This window comes from Neofelis nebulosa, chromosome 14 (genome assembly GCF_028018385.1).
Source record: "Neofelis nebulosa isolate mNeoNeb1 chromosome 14, mNeoNeb1.pri, whole genome shotgun sequence".
Lineage (NCBI taxonomy): Eukaryota > Metazoa > Chordata > Mammalia > Carnivora > Felidae > Neofelis > Neofelis nebulosa.
This window is the reverse complement of record NC_080795.1, coordinates 77,111,969-77,125,371: the sequence shown is the minus strand read 5'-3', so window position 1 is coordinate 77,125,371 and position 13,403 is coordinate 77,111,969. Positions and strand designations below refer to the sequence as shown.

Genomic DNA, 13,403 nt, shown 5'->3' with positions numbered 1-13,403 from the left:
AGAGATGTAGGGGATTGAGGGGGGGTTCTATTAGGATCATTTACTTTGGTTACTAAAAGAGGAAAAGCTGGGTCATTCAAAGTAGCCTTTGGAATTCCTTGATTTATTGGTCGGTTTTCCCTACTTGCTCTGCACTCAGACGTCATGGACAGAAAATTGTTCAGGGGAGTAGTTACTTAGGAAGGCGGGATCGAATTTTGATAACTCCATAGATCATGAGTCATGCTGCCAACTGGGGAACCACAGAACACTTCAGTGCCTCCTTCTCTCTTATTCATTTCTATCTATCCTTGTTGTATTCACCGGCAGTCACGATATCTTAGATTCTTTGTAATCTTTTCAGTGCAGCGTCTTAACTATTACTCCAAGAGCTTCGGGGGCTAATCATCTTATAAAGATGAACTCGGCAATCCAGCAAAAACAGCTAGTTGGACTGTTTATTTATGTCCCTCAAATGAGCTGATTATGAATTCCTTGGATGAGTCGCTAAGTTGCAGCGACTCTCAGGTTTTCCCATCTGTGAAATAAAGTGGACGAAATTCCTGTTTTGATCCGTTCTTGAGCAGCAAATCAGCTTCTGCCATACTTCTACACCTGCTGCCTGAGCTCATTCCGTGTTCTCTTTGTTGTTGTCCATTATGTTTTCTCAGGCTGCGCTACAGATCTGTTTCCTCCACCTATTGAACCCCCCATCCTAAAAACGTAAGTCAAACGCTTCCCATATTTTTCCATTCACAACACTTTGTTCTTTTGCTGAATTCTACTTAGCATGTAAATGTTACCGCTCGTTAGCACAGTCTGTTACATGGCAAGAACTCAATATATCGTTATGTACATCTGCACCTTAATGTTGAAAGGAAATCAGCCTAGATATTCCTCTATTCCAAGATGCAGAAACAGACCCAAAGTGCTTCGTGATTCACATTTGTTCGTAAAAGAGCAAAGCCCAGAACCTGTGTCTCCTAAAACTAGCAAGCCATATCAGGAGACAGGTGTGCCGTGACCTAGCCACCAATCGTAGAGAAGAAAGTGCAGAATTGCATTAGTGAACTTGATGTTTGGAAAGCTAACACAGCTGTGTGTAGCAATGCCTCTATCAGGTGGACCGACCTGGGGGTAAGGTCCCAGCACATATGGAGGCAGGGGGAGAAGCTTAGAGGCCCAAATCCAGCAAGATAACAAAGAATTGTTCAGGGAAGAAGACAGCTCCAAAAGCCAGGTCAACAAGGGAAGAAAGAAAAGACAGAAATGGAAAGCATTAGCAGAGAAAAACATGGATGACGGTTCGGGTCCCAGACCCTCCCTTAGGTGCTGGGTGATCATGAGCACTTTGCTTTATGTCTTTAAGCCTCTGTTGTCATGTCTATAAGACAGAGATAGACATATATACGTCAGCATGTGACTTTCAGAATTACTATAATAAATGTAATTCCAAAGCCCAAAGTCTCACACAAAGGATGTGATCAACCAATGGCTATCGTCATCTTATTATTTTTCCATAACCCTTGAAATAATGGATTCAATGGGTAGTGCCACTAACATTTAGCTCCATTTAGTACCAGATGGTGGGGTTGAATTGCTGGTGGTTTCTCATCCAGGTTAAACTTCCCCCATGAGCTGGAATAAACCCGGGTGGCATACAGGTGCCTGGGTTAGTCCATCAGCAGACACAATCGTCAGGGTGGAGGCACCGGGATGGCCAGAGAGATGCATCGAGTCCTGTTCCGGTCTAGGCCTTGTTCGGCTATATCGCACAAACTATGTTGTGAGGTCTTGATCTCCATGGTAACCTTCCCCCTCCCCACACACAAATACACCAACATCTGGGATTCTTATTTTAGGCAAGAGCTATTTTTTTTCTCTCTTTTTCATTCACTTCTCCAGAGTTAGAAACTTCTGCAATGCATGATAAGCCGCATCTACCTAATATTATCGACAGACTTGTTCTGCCAGGAAAAGAAATGCCCAATGAAAGCAAATCAATGGGCCATGGAAGCAGGTCTTCCCAGCAGTGACCTAATCTGCCTGTTTCAAAAGAAGGTAAGGAAACTGTAATTCTGCAGCAGACCAGGATTACTGGAAGCGATCCTTTTTTATGCAGTGTTGTCTCATGTTCTTTTCACAGAGGTTACAATGACATGAACCATAAGACGGGAGAGAGAGCTCGCTAAGCTTGAATCCCCGCCCGTATGCTTACCTGCTAGGTCACATCTCTGAGCTCCAATGTCCTCATCTGTGAAACCGTAAGAGCGATAGTCACCTGACCTGGCTCTTCAGGTTTGCTGATTGTTTTTAACGTATCATACGTGGAATTTTTTGTACACTTTACAATGCTATGCAAATATAAGTTCGCATGATGCATCATGCTTTGATTCTTCTTTCGCTTTTGGTGGGACTCTAAAGTTAAAGCTGGACTCTTTTTCCCGTCCTCAGTGGAGAGAAGAACTAGGTAGGGAAGCGTGTATTTATCCAGCACACTGGGGGCAAGGATTTTATGGTGGAGTGACCTTGGCCAGCATTTGGTAAAATTGTTGCATAGACATATTTTTGCCTTGGTTCGGAGCTTGTAAGAACAGACCCCTGAGACAAAGATTAGAATGTCGTCAAGAGTTCACTTGGGAAATGACCCTAGGAAACACCTGTAGGGGGATGGGGAAGTGAGTCAAGGAAGGAAAGGAGCCAAGGAATGGTGGGTTAACAAGGGAGCCGTTACCAAGGTTGGCAAGCTGAGCTTAATCCCGCTGGGGAGTATGAAGCCAGTGTAGGACACACACTTCAGAGCTGGTCCATCCCCAGCACAGTGAAGCCCGGGAACTGAACCACTCATTCCAGTCAGCCGATCGGTTAAGCGTTTCTCACTGGGAGGTATTAACGCCACAGCACTTTCTACCCACCTCTCCTCTCCCATGGCCAGAGGAAGGCTCTGCAGCGGGGAATGCCCACGGAGGGCCAGGGGCCATCGTGGTGCCGGCAGTTGGATGTTTAGCCACCGTTACAAAAATATTAAAGGATTAGAGGCAGGGCACCGATGGCATCAATCTCAATGATGCATCAGGAAGTTTGGGTAAGGCATCTTAATCTCTGTGCCTCAGATGGCGTTTTCTCTTATTCAGTGATTATAAACAATATGATCTATGATTTGATGTTATTAACATTGGAGGTAGGAGAGAGCAAAGACTGAAGAGGCTATTGTGTGGTGAAGCACCTGGGTGGCTCACTCCGTTAAGCATCTGACTCCTGATTTCTGCTCAGGTCACAATGTCACGGTTTGTGGGTTCGAGCCCTGCATCAGGCTCCGTGCCGACAGTGCACAGCTACTTGGGATGCTCTCCCTGCCTCTCTGCCTCTCCCCTGCTTGTACTTGCTCTCTCTCAAAAATAAATAAATAAACTAAAAAACACGCCCAAGATTTAGATTGCTATCGTGTGGGTCATTTGATACCTGCCTCTCTACCTAGATCTCTATGTATGTGCATATACGTATGTATATGTTTATTTATTTAATATATAAGCTGTTGTCTGTTGTGGCTAAGGATCAGGTGCTCTGGTGAGAGAAACAAAAATAGAAAACATGTAAAAGAAGCACTAGATTTTCATTCCGGAGCTTTCCTTGTCATCAACCGATATGTAATCACAGACAATTCACCTCTCCTCAATTGCAAAATTAGAGTTTTGAGCTGAAGCGGGGACAAAAGCTACATTTCAAGGCATGTGCCACCTTCAGGAATGAGGGGTGGCTGGCCAAGATCACTTGCCTGAGAATTATGAGACTGTGTTCAGGGTCATGGTAGATGAGCCCATCCTTGTCTACTTATGTCTACAAGGAGCCCAGTTGCGAATGATTGCTATAGGCGCTGTAAACTCCTTTTACCCCATTCTGTCCTAGCTTTGTTTTATAATCATCAACTTAAAGAAGTTTCCACTGAAAACAGTGTGGAGGTTCCTCAAGAAATTAAAAATAGAACTGCCCTATGACCCAGAAATAGCACTAATAAGAATTTACCCAAGGGATACAGGAGTGCTGATTCATAGGGGCACATGTACCCCAATGTTTATAGCAGCACTTTCGACAATAGCCAAATTATGGAAAGAGCCCAAATGTCCATCAAATGATGAATGGAGAAAGAAGATGTGGTTTATATACACAATGGAATACTACTTGGCTATGAGAAAGAAGGAAATCATGTCATTTGCAGCAAGGGGGATGGAACTGGAAGGCATTATGCTGAGCGAAATTAGTCAGTCAGAGAAGGACAGATGCCACATGTTTTTACTCATTTGTGGATCTTGAAAAACTTAACGGAAGACCATGGGGGAAGGGAAGGGGGAAAAAACAGTTACAAACAGAGAGGGAGGGAGGCAAACCACAAGAGACTCTCAAATACAGAGAACAAACTGAGGGTGGATGGGGGGTGGGGGAGAGGGGAAGGTGGGTGATGGGCCTGGAGGAGAGCACCTGTTGGGATGAGCACTGGGTGTTGTATGGAAGCCAATTTGACAATAAATTATATTGAAAAAATAAAGAAGTTTCCACTAATAGGAGACATAAACAGATTGTTTTTTAAGTCTCAAATAAAAAAAATGTATCCATAGCACTCACCAAACCTCCTTGTAACTCACTCTCCTCCCCTAAAAGTTCAGAAGACCCATCTGAACTGATAATGCTCAGGGTCACTAATATGGGCGGAAAACATCACTGTTGTGCAGTCATAAAGAAGGATAGGTTAATACTAATTTCCTTCATGACAAGTAAATAAGCTGTTATCACATGTGGGGACAAAGGCCAGAATTTAACAAGAATATAGACATGACATAATGAAACGGAGGTAATAAATCTCCAGGGAACATGGTCCAATATCTTGACTAGTCATTGAATTATTACACTTAGTTATAATTTTAAATAGACTTTCACATATATTTTTGTAAATGGTTCCAAAATAAACACTGAGATAAATAATAAAATGCAAGCCCAGGGATGGAGCTGTGATGTTCCCTTTATTCAATATTATATGCCCATCATCTAGAAGAATTTCAGACACAGTGTTCACCTTCAATAAATACCTGTGGAATTAATGTCTTGTTTTCCCTTTTCTAGACAAGATGATGTATCTTGCTCAGCACCTGCAGTTTGTATACAGAAGAGTCATTGCTTTAACACGGGTTTCAAGGTACGTCCCAGACACTGTACCTATATGCAATCACAGCTAATGTTCAGGCCCATCTAAAATCACATCGCTATTTTTTGTTGTTTAGTTCCTCGATTAGATTGTAAGCTCTTATCTGCGTCTCTTACAGCTGAGGCCTCAGAACCTAGCTCAAGTGTCTTAGATGTAGCAGCTGATCAGAACCTAATTGTTGTAAGAATTTCCATTGTAATGGTAAAATAACCTGGGCAAAACATTAAGGGACTAAATCAAAGTCATTTAGAGAATGAATGGCAGAGGCTTGTCTAGAATCCAATTCTTTCCCCTAAGTCCTGATAGAACTAACAAAGAAGAAAATTTTATAGCAATTAACTGCTAAACATTAGGTCGACATGCCCAGGGTTCAAGTTCTGTCTCATGTGGACATTAAGAGAAGAATAGGTCTATGACCATGCCACCCTGAACGCTCCCGATCTCCTCTGATCTCGGAAGAAAGAATAGTCCCCAAAATTCACCAGCTGCAAATTAGTTGGGAGGGGGGACCTTAAAACAAAGTGCCCAGGCAGTTACCAGAAGTCAAAACACCATCAATCTGAGGAGATCTATGTTGCCTGTTATGGTGATCTCTGGCCTTATTGAGCCTAATGGATAGTGACTCCAAATGTCAGATTTTCCTTTTTTTCATTTGACCTTGAGATTTTAAAGTGAATTACATTTATCCCAGAAAGGTCAGCAGATTTCATTGAAGTGAAATGTGTGCAGAGAAGAAGGGAAGTTTAATGGTGACTGGGCATTGGCTTTTCAGCATCCTTGCCAGTGGGAAGCACGTTATCAACCTTCTAGCTGTATAAAAGGAAGATAGAGCTAAATCCCTACTAAATAAATATCTGAATCAATGATGCATTTGTGTCTAAGCCTAAACTATCCCAAGAATAACCATAAAATCAGCTTCTTCTGAATTTTAACTATGCAACTTTACCCCAGGACACCAGGAGCAGACACTTCCAGTGCTCACATCCTCTTGGCCCCTCTTTGGTTTCTGTCACGGTGGTTATAGATGATTCCTTTCACCTCCAGCGGACTGGTTCCACCTCAGACTGGTTCTAGCTGTCTCTCCATATCATGCCCTGATGTCTTCTGCTACAGGAGCTCTCTTAGTCCTCTCAGGCACAGCCTGGAAGGAAGGGGAGGGGGTGTGTGCATGTCTTTAGAGTTAATGAACAAATGTACTTTTCTCTTTCAGAGGGACTAATCTATGATGTGTGTGTGTGTGTGTGTGTGTGTGTGTGTGTGCACATGTCTGTATTCGTTTACCAGAACTGGGGTATAAAGCAAATTTCGAGGAACAGTTTTAAAGTCATTGATTAAATCTCTACAACAACTAGGTCCCGGGTTTATAGAGATAATTGAAGGTGGCCCTTGAATTATCAGAGTTCAGGATTCAACAGGTGCCACATATCTGGAAAAACGTTCTTCCCTCTGTCATCTTGGCAGACCATTCCTTTCTAAAACCTCAGGTCAGAAGTCACCTCTTTCAGGACGCTTTTGACACTCTTCCTTCAGAATCTTCTTCTGCATATGTCCTTACCAGTTGTTTTGGGGCGTATGTGTTTATATCTGTACCTTTTGTTAATAGGTGAGCTCCTTGAGGGCAAACACCCTGCTTCATTCAGCTCTGTATTCCCAGAAGGTATAACAGTGTACATAGTGGGTCCTAAAAAGAGGTTTAATTTAAGGAACAGAATTAAATTATAAGTCCTTGGAACATTTAGCAAAGTGTCTTGTACATAAGTCTCTGACTCTTTCCTTCCTTCCACTGGATTATTCCTATCGCTACTGCTGTGGTCAAATTCTGTATCTTTGTAATTGCATGAGTGAGCAAAATCTCCAGTCATGTAAAACCAAATGGATTCCCAGTGGTCTTGAAGAGTGAGTCAAATTCCTGACTACTATCTCTTGGGTATCTTAGAATTCAAAGCTCCTGTAAAATTGATTTTGGTGCCTGCCATTTTCAGGATGGACCAACTCTCAGAGAAGATATAAACCACTGGTGACCGCAAAAAAGAGAATGGCGGGGTGATGACCAACTGCCTCTGAGAAGTAAGAGAGAAAAAAAGAACAAACAGCTGGTCCCTAGGCTTGTTAGAGAGGCAGAGTGGTATGGCCCAACAGCACTCATTCATTTCGTCTTTTTTCTCTCATCTAGAGACACCAATGTCATCTTGTCCTAAGCCTGAATCTTCTGGCCCCCCAGTGCCCTATTTCACACTCCCACATATACACACCAAATACATGCATATCATCCCACACAAACGCAAGCCACCTGGCTCACTGAACGTTTGGTGTGACCCTCAACATTGTTTTGTTTTTTTTTAATTCTAATGCCACTCATCAATCATGGCTATAAAATATAGGGGCAGGTTCACATTGCCATTCGGCGGCGGGATATGTGTGTGCCATGTTGGTGGGCTGGCTGTGGAACATTTTCTCTTTGAATGAAAGAAGTCATCCTGAACACACATTCTTTTCTGGTAATTGCTTTTTCCTCTATATCACAATATGCCGGAGGACATATTTTGTGTTGTTTCCTTTCTCTTGGTTCCATTGCTTATTAATGGGTTTTTGAAGTCTGTATCCTTAGGTTTATTTCCTGACTTTGGCCAGGGAACTTTACAGGGAGCACTTCTCTGTGAAAACACGGGAGGGCAAACAGAGATAGCACACCTGGCCAGATACCTGGTCAGGGAAAAAAGAACCTAACTTCACAAAATGTCCTCACAGACAAGATCTAGTTTGCTTCTTTTGAAGACCGAAGACTGGAAGATCAGGTTTTATTATACTGTTTGACAGATTAAGAACTGACTCTGGGAGGTGAAAAAGACTTGGCCAAAGTCATTCACATGGAAAGTTGTGGAGCCTGCTTGCGACAGAATCAAGTCTTGGTTCCTGTCAGTTCTTTCAATGGACCAACATAAAACTTTCAATAATAAGAATAAATCATTATAAATTATATATATGTATATATATATATAATCATATAAATATAATATATATAATAAAAATAATAATATGTGAGCCATTAAATATTTAGTGCCACTCACTATTTGGTAGACTATTCTATTCTTTCTATAATTTTAGTGCGTTTTACAAAAGAAGAGAAGTGCTAATAAGTAACTTGTTCATGACTCCATTGTTTTTATGTAGTTGTGCTTAAATCAGACTTAGATGTGACGGCATTCAAAGGCTGTGTGCTCTCACTCCATTACCCGATTTATAGTCTGAGAGCTGGTGACCAAGTTCGATGAGGGTGTTTGTGGTAAATCGAAATTAGTGACCCTAGGGGTGCCTGGGTGGCTCCGTCGGTTAAGCGTCTGACTCTTGGATTTTGGCTCAGGCCGTGATCTCATGATTTGTGAGATCGAGCCCCGCATCAGGTTCTGTGTGGACAGCATGAAGCCTGCTTGGGATTCTCTCTCTCCCTCTCTCTCTGCCCCTCCCCCACTTGCTCATGCACTCTCTCTTTCCCTCTCTCTAAGTAAATAAACATTACAAAAAAGAAAGAAAGAAACGAATGATCTGAAAACCTAGAGGACACAAGTTAACAAGAGTTGTTTGTGTTAGTAAATCCCACAGTCAAAACTCAAACTAGGATCGAAGACAGGAAGAATATTAGTAGAGAGTTAGCAGTTAGCAAGTTATTTTAAATTGGGGCACCATTGTCAACAGGATAGGAATAGCTGGATAGAGGATGTTTTAGTCAATTTGAGCTGCTTTAGCAAAATACCATAGACTGAGTGGCTTAAACAACAGACATTTGTTTCTCATAGTTCTGGAGGCTGGGAGGCCAAGGCCAGGGTGCCAGGATGGATGGGGCTCTGGTGAGAGAGCTCTTCCTGGCTTGCAGGTGGCCTTGGTCTGTGTGCTCCCATGACCTCCTCTTTGTGCACACATGGACATCTATCTATCTATCTATCTACCTACCCACCTATCCGTCCATATACACATATACGTGTGGGGCCTTTAATATCTTCAGGAGCACCTATCATGACCTACTTACCTCTGAAAGACCTCATCTCCAAATAACATTACACTGAGAGTTAGGACTCAACATATGAAGTTTGGGAACACAATTCATATCAGAGGAAAATGAAATAGAGACTAAATGGAGACGCATTGCCTGTTCAGTGGAGAACGTGTTTCAGAAAGTACTGAATTCAGGCATTAAAGGCTGACTGGAACAAATCTCACTCTCTTTCTCATCCTCCCTAAAGTCCACCTCTTGGCTCTGCTTGTCTTACGTGTGGCCTCCTTTTCCCCAACTGCAACCAAGTTCCCGCCTTATTCCAAAGCATCTTTGCAACCTGAAGGACAAGTGCTTTCTACCTCGAAACTGAAGAGCCCCGAGAAAGAGCTCTGTTGGGTGAGCTTGATTATGGGCACAGCCCTGGACTCTGTGTTAAGACAGGAGGACTGAGGGACACATTCAGGCTGGGGCCAGACAATGGGCTCCGGTGATTGGTCACCCCACAAAAACCACATCATTGCATAGGAGATGCACAGGTGCACTGTGCACTTGTGGAGCACTTGATGGTGCCCCACAAAATGGAGCACTTGATGGACAAAAATGGAGCACTTGATGGACAAAAATATCTAATATGCACTGCAGAAATGTTCCAGTGTAGTAATTCGTGGGTGGCGACAAATGGAATAACATAGGGTAGGGAAGAGAAGAGTGGGGTGAGAGTCAGGTAATCTGGGCTCCGTTCTATTACTCTCTGCATGTCAACAATGAGCTTCACTTCTCTAGGCTTCAGCCTAACCATCAGTAACATGAGGAATCCCCAAACTGGCTGTGTATAAGAACCGTTTTAGAGATGTTTAAAAATACATCGCCAGAGGGCCCCTTGGGTGGCTCAGTCGGTTGAACGTCCGACTTCAACTCAGGTCATGATCTTGCGGTTCGTGGGTTCGAGCCCGGCATCAGGCTCTGTGCTGACAGCTCGGAGCCTGGAGCCTGCTTGGGATTCTGTGTCTCTCTCTCTCTCTGCCTCTGCCCCACTCACACTCTGTCTCTCTCAAAAATAAGTAAACATTAAAAAAAATACATTGCCAGAATGTCCTAACACGAGAAAACTGTCTATAATGATAAAAGTTAGAAAAATAATTATTTCTTGGGCGGTACTCAGGGACCACTGTACTGGGTGACTTCTCTGGACTTTCAATGTTCTAGTAGTTGATGATTGTAATAGTGAGAGAAAGAGAGAGAGGGAATATCCTTGGATGAGGAATAAGAACATGCAGGCTTTCATGGGTGACCCAAGAGAGCTGTGCTATGTGTCACTCATTACTCCCCTTACGGTGTCTGCTCGCTGATAAACAGTGAAATCCTGCCACATGCTTTCAAGCAAAGAAGAGTCTCAAGACTTTCCAAATAAAGATCAATGGGCTCATTCTGCATGCAGACATTTTCATCAACGGAAACACACACCATAGAAATAGACTACTCCCCACGGTTTCCTGCCCTCCAGCTTCCGTAAAGTCATAACAGATGCTCGACAGCCTTACAGAGCCCCAGACTGCCAGCAGCTGTGCATTGACTCCTGCTAATTAAGCCACCTATCACCTGACCAACAGTGCATTCCACGTTGGGATTGCTCTAGGAGAGGCGACAGTCACACTAATCATTCACCTTGAGGAGAAAAGATTTCAGACACGCAACGAGCTTCTTCCAGCACCGCCTACTCCTACAGGGAAGACAATACGCTCCACACTGAAAGCGAGAACACAAATTTACCAGGGATTAGTGTCACAGCTAGTTGTGAGTGTGGAAATAAATCGCTTACAGATCATTTAGTCCTGGAGTTCTCAGCCAAGGTCTACATTTGGATCACTTGTGGGTCTTTTGGCTAACAAATCCCTGGACCCCGATCTGGACCATGCATGTTAGCATCTCAGAGAGATGGACACGTGTAGACTCACAAATCTTGTTTACGATGATGTGGTTATATCCCTACCTCTGTAACAAATACAGATGGTAATGTCCGGCCCGCTATGAGGTTAATCTGAGACTAGGACTCAGACTTTTTGAGAACTAAAAAAAGACAAATGTAGAATGAAGATTGAAAGACTGAGGCTATTATCCTGCATTATTTTTTTAAAGGCTAATATAAAAATATATGTTTGTATATCATCTTAGGATAGGGATACAGCCAAGGTAATGAACATCAGATTGGAGTCACATAAGTGACTTATATCCTGATCATATGCACTTATTTGACATAATATTATGAAACACACGCAAACACACACACACACACACACACACACACGCCCCTGAGAGTTAGTAGTATTTTGTCTGAAAAAGCAATCTTGCTTTCTGGATTCGAATTTCAACCCCACGACTTACCATGAAATGTCGTGCAAGTTAGTTAACCTCAGAGTCCTCAAAAACGAATTGGGATAATAGTAGTGCCTATTTTATAGAATTTTTGCAAGATTTAATATAATTTAATATAATTTTAAAAGTTTATAAATGGAAAGCACTTTGTTCAGTTCTTGGCATGGAAATTCTTGGTAAGTATGAGCTATGACTATTATTCAAAGTCCGAGAAACCGTATTTCTGCTTAGTGTAGACACCAAAGTCTGAGGTTAAATCTTGATCACGCCATTTACTAACTGCCGTGATCCATTTGCCAGCTCTGGTCAAAGTGGGAAATGGCCCAATGTGAGTCTGAAGGAGGCTAATAGAGTGGAAACAGGAAGCTGGGAGGCAGCAGCCTTAATGCTTTCTACTCAGTGTGGACCATGGAGCATCAGCGGCATTTACATCACCTGGGAGCTTGTTAAAAAACAAGAATCTTGAGCCCTACCCCAGACCTATTGAATCTAAATATGCATTTTAACAAGATCCCAAGGTGATTCCTATTACATTAAATTTTAAGAAATACAGCTTTAGTGGGTCAGGTCCAGGCAAGGCAGATGCTGGAACAAAAGCATAACTCAACACAAACCTACAAAACAAAAATAGAATTTCCCAACGGTGGGTAAAGACAGTTACAGAGTAAACCCATTGACAGGTAACTGACAGGTAATTTTACAGGGACAGAGCCAGTAAATGGGATTCTGGAATAGAAGGTTTTGCTATCTAGGACTGTTCTTCAGGGTCAGTTCACTTAAAAGGGTCTGTAACCCTGATGAAAGAGGTCAAAATCCTGAGCAAACTTGGAAAACATAGCTGACTTCGTGCGTCAGAGGCAAGAGGAGAAGCACGGGTAAAGTTTTGCAGCGAGAGGTGGGTCTGGGCAAGAGCAAAGATGAAAGGTGGTCAGGGGTTGGGGAGTGGGAGCGAGCTGGGGAAGGAGCAAGGAGGGGACTCCAGAGCAACGTGAGGTCCCAGCACCTTTGCAGATGAACTAAAACTATGAAGCGATACCATGCGAGAGCCATGTCTTAAGATTGTAGCCACTTGGTGAGAAGCAGGAACTGAGAAGCCAGCAGGAGAAATTACGTGCTTCCCGGCCCTAGAAACAGGTCACCATCGTCAGGGGACACTTACAAAGGAAAGGCGTCTGCTCCCACATCCTGAAATTGTGCTTAATGATCCATCGGGAGTGAGACTCCGGTATTTCTGCTCTCCTGGAGTCCCCCCGGGTGTGCTGATGCCCAGCCAGAGTGAGAGAGCAACCTTTGGGAGCAGGGGGAGCCAACCCCAAACAAGTCCTGTGCAAAAGTGAGTCATGCACAGAGATGGGTCAGAGAGAAGCTGATCGGGGAGGCTAGTGTTGTAACGAGCAAGCTGGCAGCAAAGGCCGGAGGAAGGTCCACTGGGTCAGCCTGTCTTCCGAGGGAATTCTTCTTTCCTGGACTTAATAGAATAGTGTGGGGCACCTGGGTGGCTCAGTCAATTCAACGTCCAACTTCGGTTCAGGTCATGGTCTCCCGGTCATGTGAGTTCGAGCCCCACATCAGCTTCACACTGACAGTGCAGAGCCTGCTGGGGATTCTCTCTTTCTCTCTCTCTGCCCGTCCCCAGTTGCTCTCTCTCTCTCTCTCTCTCTCTCTCAAAATAAATAAATAAACTTCAACAGAAATAGTGTGGGGGCACCTGGGTGGCTCAGCGGGTTGAGTGCCCCACTTTGGCTCAGGTCATGATCTCGCAGTTTGTGAGTTCCAGCCCCACATTGGGCTCACTGCTGTCAGTGTGGAGACTGCTTGGGATTCTCCATCTCCCTCTCTCTGCTCCTCCCCCGCTTGTGCTCT

At 43.5% G+C, this 13,403-nt stretch overlaps 1 long non-coding RNA gene across 1 annotated transcript; it reads left to right on the top strand.

Moving 5' to 3' along the window:
* Positions 1–265: 265 nt before the first annotated feature.
* On the top strand, positions 266–3,407 carry LOC131495104 (uncharacterized). The gene is made up of 4 exons (XR_009253767.1): positions 266–702; positions 1,885–2,040; positions 2,126–2,277; positions 3,253–3,407. It is a non-coding gene; the product is annotated as an uncharacterized LOC131495104 (long non-coding RNA).
* The last annotated feature ends 9,996 nt before the right edge of the window (positions 3,408–13,403 follow it).